Here is a 14,440-nt window from a genome sequence, read left to right as displayed (position 1 = left end):
AAGGGGGTTGGAGATCAATGCTATGAAAACAAAGTTCATGGTCTTGAACCCAACCCAAAGATCACGCCCGAACCCCCTGCTGGGATCTTCTCGTTTAGAGAGAGTCTCCACCTTTGAATATCTGGGTGTAACGTTAAATGAAACCATGTCCTGGGGAACACACCAGACTAGGGCAAACCTCAAATTAGTGCAGACCACAGGTGGCATCCTACGGATGATGAAAAGATCCACATATCGACCACTGGGACCGGTTATCCAGATCTACAAGGCACAGGCCAGGGGTGCCATCACATATGGGGCGGAATTGTGGGGCCATACATCTGCCCACAATTTGACTGTAACGGAGAACAAATTTATGAGACAGATAGTCGCACTCCCGTCTAGCACACCCCTCCTCCCTCTGAGGATGGATTTGGACCTGAGACCCATAGCAGACAAATTGGGCCTCAGACCCATAGCCTTTTGGCGAAGGTTATGGAGCAGTGAGGAACTTTATACCTACAGAGCAGAACTGAGGGAGTTTCTAACCCACCCCAAAGCCCTACAGATTCCCTGGATAAAATACATAAAAAAGTCCTGTATGAGAATGCGGTTCCCGGACCTATGGTCCAATCCAGCTATTGCGTCACTTAGGATCCCACGAAGAGTCTTGGCCAATGCTTATTACGAGCAGAAACTGGCTATGGTCTTAGATCGCCAGGGTGAGGGGTCACTAACATCCATATTTATTCAATGCAAGGATTCCTACAGACTGGAGAGGGCCCTGGATGGGATGACTCCTGTGCTGGCCAGGAAGCTATTCCTCCAATGGAGATATGGCACACTGCCCTTGCGGTTATACACTAGCTCCTGGTCAACACCGCCCTCTACCAAGCAATGCCCGGCTTGTACCTGTGCTGAGGAAAGCGATCTACATGTGGTCTTGTTTTGTCCAACTTACAAGGCCGCTAGGAAATATTGGCTTCTACCACTCATCAGAAACTTTGGTTGCAGGGAATACCTCCCGATGTATAGAATTTTAAAAACAGATGTTTCGGGACCAACTGTGTTTGCACTAGCCAAATTCCTTACAAATGTCTGGCATACCCGCACCCGTATTTTAAAGTCGCAGTTGTCAATTTAACTATAAGAATAGGAATTTTAATGTATGGCCTTTTATTGCACATTCTCGATGGTTTTATATTGTACTATATGTGTTTTACTGCATATCTTTGATGGTCAAATTGGCCGAAATAAAGATTGAAATTAAAAAAAAAATAAAAAAAAAAATGAGGCGATTGGCTCATTTGACTTTTGTTTTCATTGTAATAATGTCAGCCTGCCATGCGCACTGATCGTCATTTCAATGCAGAAAACAAAACCGCCTCAGGTGCTGGGGAAGCTCTTTGCCAGCTCCCGAGGCTGATTTCAATAAAATGAGATCCCTTTGGTGCCTGCACTAGAGGGATTTCTGCCTCATGTGCAAGGAGGGCTTGGAGCCGTCCTCAACATACGCGCACTAGACTCAAAACCAGTTATAGTGTTTAATCATAGTGCAGTTGATGTTTGTTTGTTGCGTTTTTTTGGCTACCATGAAAAGTAAAATAAACGTTGTAGTGCACCCGTTTGACAGAGGCAGGTAAATCTAACTAGGTGTGGGATCTACTATGTTTTCTGTGGGAAACACACTACTAACAGCATTACCAGTGGGGGATTTGGCAGAATAGAAAGTTTGCTTGTATTGCCTGTAAAATGTGACTTATCTAGTATTCAATACTGAAGTATCCCTCAGCTGTAAGAGTTTCAGGCTGCTCACTATTGCTGATTCAACTAATTCCCGTGGACGAGAATTGGCTTGAATTTGTCTGCCAATGGTTTAACACGCATTAGCAAAGTCAATAGGTCTCACCTATGCAAGAGCTGTTCGCTTTGACAATATGTTTTAGCCATGTTATGCACCAGCATGGCTGCTGATCAACACGACTAAAAGTTAGTGTAGTAAAGGAGAGTGGCGTGGAGTGGAGCGGAGTGGAGTGTTGTAAAGTGGAATAAGAGTGGAGTGTTATTAAATGGCGTGAAGTGGTGTAGTGTTGTGGAAGGGCGTAGAGTAGAGTTGAGTGGCATAGAGTGTCATAGAGTGGAGTGGCATAGAGTGTCGTGGAGTGGTGTTGGAAAATGGAATAGCATAGAGTGAAGTAGGGTGGAGTAATGAATTATAGAATAGAAAGGAGTAAAGTGACATGGGGTGCCATAGAGTGGAGTAGAGTTTAATGAAGTGAGTGTCGTGGAGTATCGTAGAGCGTAGTGTTATAGACTGGAGTGTTGTAATGTGGTGTAGAGTGGCCCAGATTGAAGTGGTGTGCTGCAGATTAGATTGGCTCAGAGTGCAGTGGTGTGGGGTGTATTGGCTTTGATTAAAGTAGTGTAGAGTGCATTGGTGTAGAGTACAGTGACGTAGAGCGCAGTAGTTTATAGAGTAGTGTTGCAAAGAAGAATGGCGATGAGTGCAGTGACCGAGTGTGCAGTGGCGTGGAGTGCAGCAGTGCAGAGTAGATTCGAGTGGTATGGACTGATGCAGAGTGTAGTGGTGTAGAGTGTAGTGGCGGAGAGTCCAGGTGAGTTGAGTGGTGCAGTGGCATAGAGTGCAGTCTGAGTGCAGTGGCAGAGTATAGTGATGCAGAGAGCAGTGGCATAGGATTTTGTGGTGCAGAGTAGAATAGAGTGGCGTAAAGTGCAGTGATGTAAAGCACAATGGTGTAGAGTGGCGTAGCTTGCAGTGGTCTAGTGTGCAGTGTCGTAGAGTGGCATAGATTGCAGTGTCATAGAGTAGAGTTGTGCAGAGTAGAATAAAGTGACGTTGAGTACTGTGATATAAATCACAATGGTGTAGAGTGGCATAGCATGCAGTGTTGTAGAGTGCAGTGGCAGAGAGTTGTATAGTGGCTTAATGTGCAGTGGTGTAGAGCAGTTGGCGTAGAGTGTGTTAGCTTAGAGAGCAGTGTTTTAGATAAGAGTGACATAGAGCGCTGTGGAGTGGTATAGAGTGCAGTGGCATAGAGTGGAGTGGCGGAGAAAAGAGTGCAGTGGCATAGAGTAGATTGTTTCAGAGTGGAGTGGTGCAGGGTACAGTGCAGGGTCATAGAGTAGTATGGTGCAGAGTAAAGGGGCGTTGAGTGCAGTTGCTTAGAGTGGAATGGTGCAGAGTGGCATAGAGTGCAGTGGTGAAGAGTAGATTGTTTCAGAGTGGAGTGGTGGTTCAGGGTAGAGTGGAGTGGTGCAAGGTCAAGTGCAGTGGCATAGAGTGCAGTGCCATTGTGCGTGGCTGCACTATTCGGGCTCTAGGTCAGCCGGCAACCACCCAACCCTACGAATCCTGGGCATTTCTAAACCCTAGAGATTCAGGCGATTCCAGGGTGGTGTGGCTTGCATGGATTCCAATACAGTTTCTTAAACAGGATGCCCAGCAAATGTCAAACCTCAGCTGAAATCGCATATGTCTAACATTTCTGTGAGAAAAGTTCCAGAATCTTCTGGGATCCACATAATACCTACCACCCAGGGATCATACACTTTTCTTCTTGAATATAAATCACAAAAAGACCAGGGACCCCTGCAAATTGTACCACGGTGTCTTTGGTAAATTACTTATGATCTATATTATGTATCTCTGTACATGGTATTTCTATATGTTAATCTAGCCAAAAGGCAGTGTAGCTCTCTACATGGTCATAGACGAGCAATAAAGTAAATTAGTAGGATAGGAAGCTGGGATAGGAATGCACTGTAATGTGTTATTTCAAGAGGTGAGTCTTCACTCTGCCCTAAAGTGGAGCAGCGTTGGTCCAGTCCTAATGGATACTGGGATGTCGTTCCAGACCCTGCTTGCATAGATGGAAAAGGCCTGTTATTTTGTATCTTTTTTACACTTCTTAATCTGCAGTATGTGGTGTCCTGGTTGAGGGTGTTGTTAAACCACCAGAGATGGTGAGCTTGTCTGCAAGATAAGCAGGGTTGCTGGTTGTAATGGCTTTGTAAATGATGCAGCTGGTTTGGAAGCTAATGCAAAGGGAGCCACTGGAGTTAAATCAAGATGGGGTTAAGTGATCATATTGCTGCAACTTTTAGGATGTCCGCAAGGGGTGCCAGTGCGAAGTCTTGGAGGCCAAGGAGTAGGTCATTACCACCATCCAGATGCAAGAGTACAAGGGCTTAAGGAGCAGTTCTAAAGTCCCTTTGTGCAAGAAACTTTTAGAATTTCTTTAGAAGAGATAGCCGGTACCAGCCCATCTTTGTTTCTGTGACAATGTGTTCCTTAAGGGTGAGGTTGGTGTGGATGATTGCCTCATCCATATAGGGCGGCATGCTTCATCACAGGGCACCTCTTCATCTCAGATGGAAGTCCATTGTGTGCCTTATTTTATGGCTCTTTTTTAAGTCTGGACTAAGACAGCTTGAGTTGTATCGCCTGCTCATGTAATAAAAAAAGTATTAACAAAAAATACAAACATGGTTACATAGAGGGGCTTTGAGTCCGCCCTCTTCATTCATTGGGCTGTTCATCTGTCATTCACATTTTACTTTCACCCACCACAGCAGATACAGCATGGGGCAATTGTTCAGCCTTTGTTAGTTAGAGTCCAGTCAACGAAGAGTAGAAACCAGTCGGATATTCTTCATCGCAACCCATGTGAGAATCGAGTTCATATCAAGAATGCAAGTCCAGTTAAAACTACAATGAATTAGGACACTAGCATGGCACTGCCCATTTTGATAAACTAGCTCTAGACAGTGTACTAAAATGATCACCTCAGTTATTGGCCGAATTCAGTTCTATGCAGATATCCTCCTACGATTGGTGTAAATTTCAGACTGCCAAGAAATTCATAGAAGAATTCCACAGCTACTTCTGGAAATCTGCGATAGTTACAGATTCGCTGGAATATTTAAGGAATTCTTTTACGAATTCCATGTTCCTCGCATGAGTTATCATTTTCACAACAACAAAGGGCCAAAGGCAACTAAAATGTTGCTCTTTGTCTGAGCCCTAACTTATCCAATTGCTCCACTGACTTCACTGGAAAAATAAATATTTATATAAAGTAGCAGTGAGAATTTTTTCTTGAATTAGCTATTCGGTTTTTCAGTCGAGATTTAAAATCACCACTACAACATTGTTTTCTCTCCTACCTTGTTCTTCAGGGGTGTAGTAACTTCACCATGCTGAGCTAGTTCCAACATGCTGCATCTATATCTGGTACTCCACCCCTGAGGATATATTTGTTTTATAACTTTACTGTCCTTATTCTCCATGGATAATAAATGAATGTTTTTTCAAGAATAGAATGTTTCTTTGATTTAGCCTCTTTCTGCGATTCTTTCTCAAAATGTAAACTATTAAACATTAACTCAGTTTTTCCATCTTTTCTAATAATGTACTCTGCGATTTATTTTCTTTTGGGAAATTCACTATAGATTGTTTTCTTTTCTTTCCTTCCTGATTTGGGGGATGGTTTCTTCCCGTTTGATAGTCTTGCCTCTTCCTAGTCATTGATTCTCCGATACTGTAAAAAGAGCTGAGACAGAGCCTTGGATGTGTTGTATCTTTCTCTGCTTTCTCAGTTGGTTGCTCGCTCTGGATGACTATTCTGTCAATTCTTCCCCAGCATTTAGATAATTCATCGTCCGCTTGCTGTTCTGCTCTTTGTGCAGCTGTAAGAATTCCTGGTCTTCCCTGTAATCATCCTGCCTGGCATGGTCGTTTTAAGAATTGGTCTTTCCAGTGATTTGCTTCCTCCTGGATCTCAATGTTTTTTCCTCTGTATTATTGGTGTTCTAATCCTTGTTTTTATATTTCATCTAAACGTTCCCTTTGAGTACTCCTTGAAATTCAAGTTGGCAAATGAAAACAGCAGTCATATTTGTGACTGAAGAAGACCAAGACTATCTTGTCCCGGACAGTCCTTGTCATACATTTACTCTTATTAATATAGGTGTGTGTACATGGCTACATGAGAAAATGCAATGCAAACATAGAATTGTTTTTCAAAACATTTTATTTCGTTATGGGTGAATCCTCCCTCGACCTACAAATTCTGGGGATGTTACCTACCTAATCCCACATTGGATACATATTTACCCCTGCTTTTGACTGAAATAGAACCAAATCAAAGAAACAAATGCCTCCCCTCAATTCAGAACATTCCAATGCGTTTCACCCTGGAATGGCTATTCTGGACCCATGTGAGCAGATTTGCTCACACGTAACAATGCACCATAGTAGTGTGCTATTAAGTGTAGGTGAATTATATTGTTCGTGAATATAAAACGTGAATTTAAACTCTGAACACAAGCCTAAGTATTAACTAGTTGTACAAACTAATTCGTGAATTTTACCAACGATCTCCTTTAACGTACCGTTTAAGGATTATGTTCAAGGTCTGGCCGAGACTTTTTTGGATATTTTAGAAATTACATATGTATTTGGAGCACCAGGTACAAATTTGCTATATCGATCATTTTAACCTTTCCATAGCTATCCAATGGGAAGCCGTATCACTGCTGTATGATATCTACTTTTTTTAATCCCTAGAATAAAGTCTGTGCCTACTTTCTGGGACTTTGAAGTAATCACATTATTTTCTTACAAATTCCAAAATAAAAGGAATCAAATATGAGAGTTTCAAGATTGACAATGGTCCAACTATGATCTCCCTCTAGCATGAGAATATTAGAAGAACATTTTCCAACTTTGAATTTGGAAAAATGTGTCTCTTGTTACATTGTATGCCTTGAGTTTAGGAAACTGCTTGCTGTGATGCACATATTTTTGGAGAGGGTACCATAGATTTTATACAAAAGTATCATAAGGGTAACATAATATATGTTGCTCCTGTAATTTCTTGTCCTGTGTGGATAGTCTCTGACTTTAATTTAAGCCTGCTTTAGTTGGACCTCTTAAAAGCATCATTCTAATGTTAGGCATTAGTTGTAGATGTATGAATACTATTCCAATAATGATTACAAAAATTGCCACACCGTCTTCCTACCAATACTTTTAATTACATAAAGATATGATACCCCTACAGTGGATGTGGATGAAATGTCACACTTGATACATGATTCCCTGTCCCCTAGGAAGCTACTGTACCATTTGATGTTAGCTGACTAGGCAACTGGAGGTCGGGAAATTCGATAATAATGATTAGACTCTCATTTAAAATTCTGTGCTTGGATTTTTAAGTATAAGATTATTGAGTTATCTTCATATTCCTCTTTACCTTCATCTTCCCTTATCAGTTGATTGTCTGAGATGGAATGATAAGACACCTGTCTTCAAGTTTTTTGCATCACATGAAGTTGTAGTCTAAATGGCTGCCACATTTTATGGCTATTGGTGCTAGAACTGTTACTGATAACCAATGGTTCATTTCTGATGTTTGGAGCAGTGGGAGTACACTGGTGTTTTCTACAGGATTGCTGGACTCCTTCAGAAAACTAATCCTTGATAAAGGTCGTGAAGATTGATATGCGTGTTTTGTCCTGAGAGTTATGTGACTGTGGCACTCCCCTTTTTATCAGCTTTTTTTTTTTTAAACACATTTTTTAACTGATTCTGCACAGCATCAGTAATTTTGCTTTTTGCGAGGCTACACTGTGTATGTAAAAAAAGACCCATTTTGTGTGGTCACCCCCACTTTTTCCAGACTTTTTCTGCTAGTTTTTAGACTCTGCACACTGGGACCCTGCTGTCGAGTGGCAAGTGTTAGTGCTCTGATTCCTAAAAGCATTTCAAATTGGTATACACATAATTAACAAATTTGACTTACAAATAAATCCCTGATATATGGTACAAAATGTACCCAGGTTCTGTGAGGGAAATAACACTAGTGGACTGCAGCACATATTGTACCACCATTAAAGTGACAATGCAAAACTGAGTGCAAGCATTCCACCAGTAACCAGTAAGAGAAGGACATGTAAAGATTTAGTGTTAAACATGCCCTTAAAGTGACAATACCCTAAAATCTGATTCCACTGTAGCAGGGTTTATCTCTTCCATAGGAAAGCATTGGAGTACTTTATTAAAGTTAATAAAGTTACTCTACCTGAGAACTGGATACAAATATTACAAATCAAAGTCATTGGTAAAGTTAGGTTTGTAACAAATATTTAACAAAAGTAATTTTTTAAAAGTTACCTATGAACTGCCTAATGCCTCCAAAAGTCCATTTGCCTGAGGTTACGACTGTCACCCGGGAGCAGAATAGTGCTTTGATTAGGTGTGAATTGGCTCCCAGAGCAGAGAAAAAGACCTTTCGGTGTGGGGAGGAGTTGCCCTTCCCCAGACCAGATGGCCTGTGGGCTCAACCCAGTCCCCTGTATATCTTCATAGAATGCCTACTCTGTCACTGGCAGATGTAGCTCTTTTGTCTAACTAGTTAGCCTGGCTCCAATCCCAGTGGAAGAGGAGCTGCCCCAAGAACCATTTCTAAGTGACCACAAAGGAGGAGCTGCAAATTTTTAGCTCTATGATGGGCACAAGTGCTATGGACAAGGGGAGGAGATTTCTGCCATCTTGGTTTTAGGCAGAGAGGGGCACTTTGGGGTCGGTTCATTGGAGCCCAAATGAACTACTGCAAAAGTAGGTAGAGTTATCCCTCGGAACTTTTCCCTGTTAGTTAGGGATGGGCTGGTAGTCACCCCCAGCCACAGTCTAATACCAGGCAAATACGTGCTGCCCCCTGACACCTTCTCCAGACCTGTATAAGACAGAAGATGGACTGCACCTGCTGTTGTGGCCTGTGAAGAGAACCTTAAGGGGTGTACCTGCTCCCACTTGTACTCAGGACAAAGAAGTGGACTCCAAGGGTAAGTTTGTGTGACTTCCTGGCAAGCTACAGGGACACACACGCTGCAGGAAGACCACTTTCCTGAAAGAGCCCAGTTGACCAGTTTGAACTGGACCAGCCCTGGACTATCTTGGTGGCTTCTGTTGGAGTGAGTCCGGACCCCCATGTGTGGATCCTGAGATCCTGGATTCCTTGGTTGGTGTTGGAGCATACTCCTCCTGCCCAAAGTGTAAAACCTGGGACTTAGAAACTTTTTGACAACTTTCTACCTGGAAACCTGATGGATACCGGCTCTCCGTCGAAGCTGCAGCTGATGACGCCTAATTGCAGGAATCCTCTATTTGCTGGTTTGCTCCACTGAATGATAAGTTTCTAAGTCCGAAAGCTATGTTGGAACCAATGCCAAGCTGCATCTAGTTGATGCTGAATGCTTTCTCGGCACAGACTTCACCTGCTCTGAACTTCTCTGCCTTTGTTGATGACTGCACCCGAAGCCCGCACTTCAGGAACCTGCCCTCATTCAACCCTGCTCTTGATCCAACTTGCAGCTTGCCCCTCCAATGACTTATCGACAACAACTTTTCTCCATACACCTTTCAAAGTCCGAAGGTAACTCTTTGACTTAGACCAACTTGGTCCTTGCATCTTACCCGTTCTCCATTGTGGTCAGCCTTAAAACTCACCGTTGTCCGGTCTCACACGGCCAGTTGCCCGCGGCTGGCACGCTGCACTTTTTGGTGCTATTTTTATTTAAAGCTTCAAAAATTCATATTTACTGTCCTCTGTTTGGGTTTTGTTATTTTATTGCCAGTTGTTAATTAAAAAACTATCTATTTTTTCAAATTCAAGATGGTGTTAAATTGGGTTATGATTTTGACTTTTTAACTGTATTGGTACTACTAAATGTTTTCCACATGTTCTTAAATTTTGTCTGTCTACTCTGTGCTGTAATTACCTGATGTTGAGCTCACATTTAAGCTACTGAAACCTCTACTGGACCTAAACAGGATAATGACATTATTTCTTGTGGTGGTCTCCCATTCACCCCAACTAATAATCACATTTCTCACAACACTGCATCAGAAAAAAATAATTAGCACAGCCAATAAGTAAAAAAGCTGAGATCTTTTGGCTTTGATAGTGTTCGTTTATTTTAGGTACTTCTTTTCATGCCATGAAAACATTTAGATTCATACCTGGGGTGAACTTAATCATGACCCACTTAGACTAGCAAACAGGATGCAGGGTGATAATTTCATGAACCATATGTATTTTACTAAGTCAACGAAGGAAATTGAGATAAATAACATGAAAGACATGGGTAGAAAATTTCGGACCATGAAACCTTTCAAGCAAAAGGGTGGTTGTGCACAAGGGTAGGAGCCCTATGGTGCAATGCCTTTCCTCCGAGTCAAAGCAAAACCAAAGGTGATGATGGACAGAGTGTTGAACATTGCAAGCACTCACCCCCAGTCAACTGATCTGGGTTTAATCCATCATCATTCTTTAGCTCACTCCGCCACCCCAGTTCAGACATGGCCATATGCAAATCAGTCTGACCATGTGCCTCATGGGAATAATCCCTACTAATAACAATATAGGGCTGGCTCTAATCAGTAAGGCTGAGCCTAATGAAGCAACAACAAAAAGAGAATTGCCAATACTGATATGTCTTTTTTAGAACAATTAAATGCACCAGAGTACAGACGCCAGTTCAATACTTGGGATGGCTATAGAATAGCTGTTTTATTTCAAAAATTATTCAAGGGTGGCACTAGTTTAAATTTTCTTGTGCTTTTACAGGTTTTTTACACACACATATAAAATTGGGACACCAAAAAACAATATCAAATTAATACACCATGTCAACATTATGCAAGCATATCACATTCATACCACTTTCATTCAAACATTTACAAGAGACAAGGGGGATGAAAGAAAGTGGTCAAGGGGGAATATTAAATGAAAGGGAGAACGAGAAAACGGACAAGGGTCAACTATACAATTCAAATGCAGGGTTGGAAAATCACAATTGCAATATATACACCATTAGCATTTCATTTTTAGATTTTCTTGTAGTCACACTAATAATTCACAATTGGTAGGTGTACGTGAACCTACAAGTGCCTATTACTTTAGGCACAAGAGTAGCAAAAGTTGACCCTACAGGGTCTACGCGTTTCGAATCCTAACTAGTTCAAAGGATTCTCGTCAGGACCATTGGGCGCTCTGTAAAGAAGACAGAAAAAAACCGTATCTAAGTGTCTGGTTCAATTTCTTGAGATCACGAGTAAATAACAACAACCTCTCAAGTGCTACAACACCACAAAATCCACAGACAGCTTACCTAACAACTGCACCGCCGGAGGTTATTTAAAGGGTGGTGGCTCCTACACATAGTAAAGAATAAAAGAGTGAAAGAGAAGGAGTATTAGTGATTGTACTACTTCTTTTGGCCCTACCTAGATTCTAAGCCTCTACTAGTCAATCAAAAAGTACCTCAAATGGTGGAAAACGGATCTCCACGGGGGGGAAAGGGTCGGGTGTTCAATAAAATGTAGATCGATTAAGTGACCCTGTGGGATCAAAAAATATGAATTTAGAAAGCGGGCTACAGAGCTGGAGATCAGCCTGATAATCACACATCCTCACCGGTCGAACAACTAACTCTTACCGGGCAAAGATCTGAGTAGTCACCGTGGGGGTGAGCCGGCAGGCTCGGCTCGACACGTTGGCGTCTGGGGGCGGATTGGTCCTTCAGCTATCTGAAAGAAGAAGGGGGAGTTCGGCCGTTAATTACCGTCTCATGATGTCCGCTAGACTGCCGTGCGAAGCCGGAGTGAGTCTAGTGGAAGCGGCCGGTCTTACCGTCAGAGGACCGGCGCCATGGAGAATTGCTGCATCAGTGGCTGCAGAAGGCTGAGTGCGCATGCGGGTCACTTAATCGATCTACATTTTATTGAACACCCGACCCTTTCCCCCCCGTGGAGATCCGTTTTCCACCATTTGAGGTACTTTTTGATTGACTAGTAGAGGCTTAGAATCTAGGTAGGGCCAAAAGAAGTAGTACAATCACTAATACTCCTTCTCTTTCACTCTTTTATTCTTTACTATGTGTAGGAGCCATCACCCTTTAAATAACCTCCGGCGGTGCAGTTGTTGGGTAAGCTGTCTGTGGATTTTGTGGTGTTGTAGCACTTGAGAGGTTGTTGTTATTTACTCGTGATCTCAAGAAATTGAACCAGACACTTAGATACGGTTTTTTTCTGTCTTCTTTACAGAGCGCCCAATGGTCCTGACGAGAATCCTTTGAACTAGTTAGGATTCGAAACGCGTAGACCCTGTAGGGTCAACTTTTGCTACTCTTGTGCCTAAAGTAATAGGCACTTGTAGGTTCACGTACACCTACCAATTGTGAATTATTAGTGTGACTACAAGAAAATCTAAAAATGAAATGCTAATGGTGTATATATTGCAATTGTGATTTTCCAACCCTGCATTTGAATTGTATAGTTGACCCTTGTCCGTTTTCTCTTTCTCCCTTTCATTTAATATTCCCCCTTGACCACTTTCTTTCATCCTCCTTGTCTCTTGTAAATGTTTGAATGAAAGTGGTATGAATGTGATATGCTTGCATAATGTTGACATGGTGTATTAATTTGATATTGTTTTTTGGTGTCCCAATTTTATATGTGTGTGTAAAAAACCTGTAAAAGCACAAGAAAATTTAAACTAGTGCCACCCTTGAATAATTTTTGAAATAAAACAGCTATTCTATAGCCATCCCAAGTATTGAACTGGCGTCTGTACTCTGGTGCATTTAATTGTTCTAAAAAAGACATATCAGTATTGGCAATTCTCTTTTTGTTGTTGCTTCATGGGAATAATCCAGCCTGAACTGCCAAGCCATGTCTTCCCTCGGCCGGAAACAAGCATCCTGGGACCGGTTTCTGACTAATCAGCCGTCATCAGCCAGGCTAGCTTGAACCCAGTGGCAAAGTGAGCAAGGGACCCACGTCTGGGCATACTCTGCCAACTTAGGGTGAACAAAGCAAAACCAAAGGGGATGATGGACGGAGTGTTGAACATTGCAAGCACTCACCCCTAGTCAACTGATCTGGGTTTAATCCATCATCATTCTTTAGCTCATTCTGCCACCCCAGTTCAGACATGGCCATATGCAAATCAGTCTGATCCTGTGCCTCATGGGAACAGTCAGCCCGAACTGCCAAGCCATGCCTTCCCTGGACCGGAAACAAGCATCCTGGGACCGGTTTCTGGCTAATCAGCCGTCATCAGCCAGGCTAGCTTGAATCCAGTGGTAAAGTGAGCAAGGGACCCACGTCTGGGCATACCCTGCGAACTTAGGGCGAACAAAGCAAAACCAAAGAGGATGATGGACCGAGTGTTAAACATTGCAAGCACTCCCCCCCCAGTCAACTGATCAACTGATCCTCAGAGTCAAGCATTACTAAGAGATTCATCAGCTACGAGGAAGTAAACTGTGACTGAGAGGATCTTGCTCAACAAAGAGAAAACTATCTGATGATAGGCATAATGAAAAATCATTCTTCGTAAGATTTAAATACTGAATATCAGACTAATCAATCTGCAGAGTCTCCAAGGCTGAAGTGAAGGCCAGAGCAATACATGGTCCAACATTGCAACTTGGGTAGGATTCAGCGACTCTTCCCGCAGGATAGGGATAACTCACTTTAGGTTTAAATCTTTTTATTGGTTTGAGAAAAAGAAGGACCACACAAGATGCATCAAGCAAAAAATTCCCAACACTTGGGCCGTAAGCAGTCAAAATGCTACACAGTGCATTGAAAACAGTCAAAAAACATCCCAACCACCCCCTCTGCTAGTCCCGCCCTTAACCCCTCCCCCCCTCGTCCTTGTTGCTACATAAGAAGTGGCTGAGCATGACAGAAAGCTAATTAGTGGTCCTAATGTTGGATGGGATCTTGCGATAGTGCTGAAAGGCACATATACCTAGAACAGGTAAGCTCACGAAATTCAGAGCATAAGAAGGTGATAAAAGGGCGCCACAGTTCTGCAAAAGATGCCCCCTCACCTTGGAGAGAAAACGAAATATGCTCCATACCCAGCATGTACCAAAACCAATGAAGTCATCACCGAATCGAAGGTGCCTTATCAAAGCCCCAAGTTGACAATATGTTCTGTAGTGCCGCCCCTAGGGCTATACCCATTTGCCTCCCTTTGCGTGATTTGAGGGGAAATGTGAGTCTGTCTGAGACGCCTGAGAAGATGTATTCGGGGAAACGTAAGATAGTAGTGTCAAAGTGTTGGTCTATCTCATCCAAAACCTGTGTCTAGTGAGCCTTAAGAGTGGGCCATTCCCCTAATAAGTGCAACAGGGTGCCTACAGCTCCACATCCCCTACAACAGCTCGGGGAGCAGCTGGGATCACTCTTATGTAGCTTGGGAGGGGTAGGGTACCAGTATATCACTATCTTGGTAGAAGACTCAACATGTCGGGCCGCAGCACACTCCATTGTATTAGGAGTGTCCATGCGAAGCTGTCTCGGGCGCAGAGCCTCGATGGCACCCTGGCCGTCTTGCTAGTTGACTTCACCAAAGCTTATGAT

The 14,440-nt window shown here is 42.7% G+C and overlaps 1 protein-coding gene across 6 annotated transcripts in view; it reads left to right on the top strand.

Moving 5' to 3' along the window:
• Window positions 1–14,440, top strand: part of EHBP1 (EH domain binding protein 1) — a 2,232,712-nt gene that overhangs the window by 116,718 nt on the left and 2,101,554 nt on the right. The gene's annotated exons all lie outside the window — the stretch shown is intronic.

This window comes from Lissotriton helveticus, chromosome 6, assembly GCF_964261635.1.
Source record: "Lissotriton helveticus chromosome 6, aLisHel1.1, whole genome shotgun sequence".
NCBI classification, from domain to species: domain Eukaryota; kingdom Metazoa; phylum Chordata; class Amphibia; order Caudata; family Salamandridae; genus Lissotriton; species Lissotriton helveticus.
The sequence above is the reverse complement of the archived record's forward strand: the minus strand, read 5'-3'. Positions and strand labels throughout refer to the sequence as shown.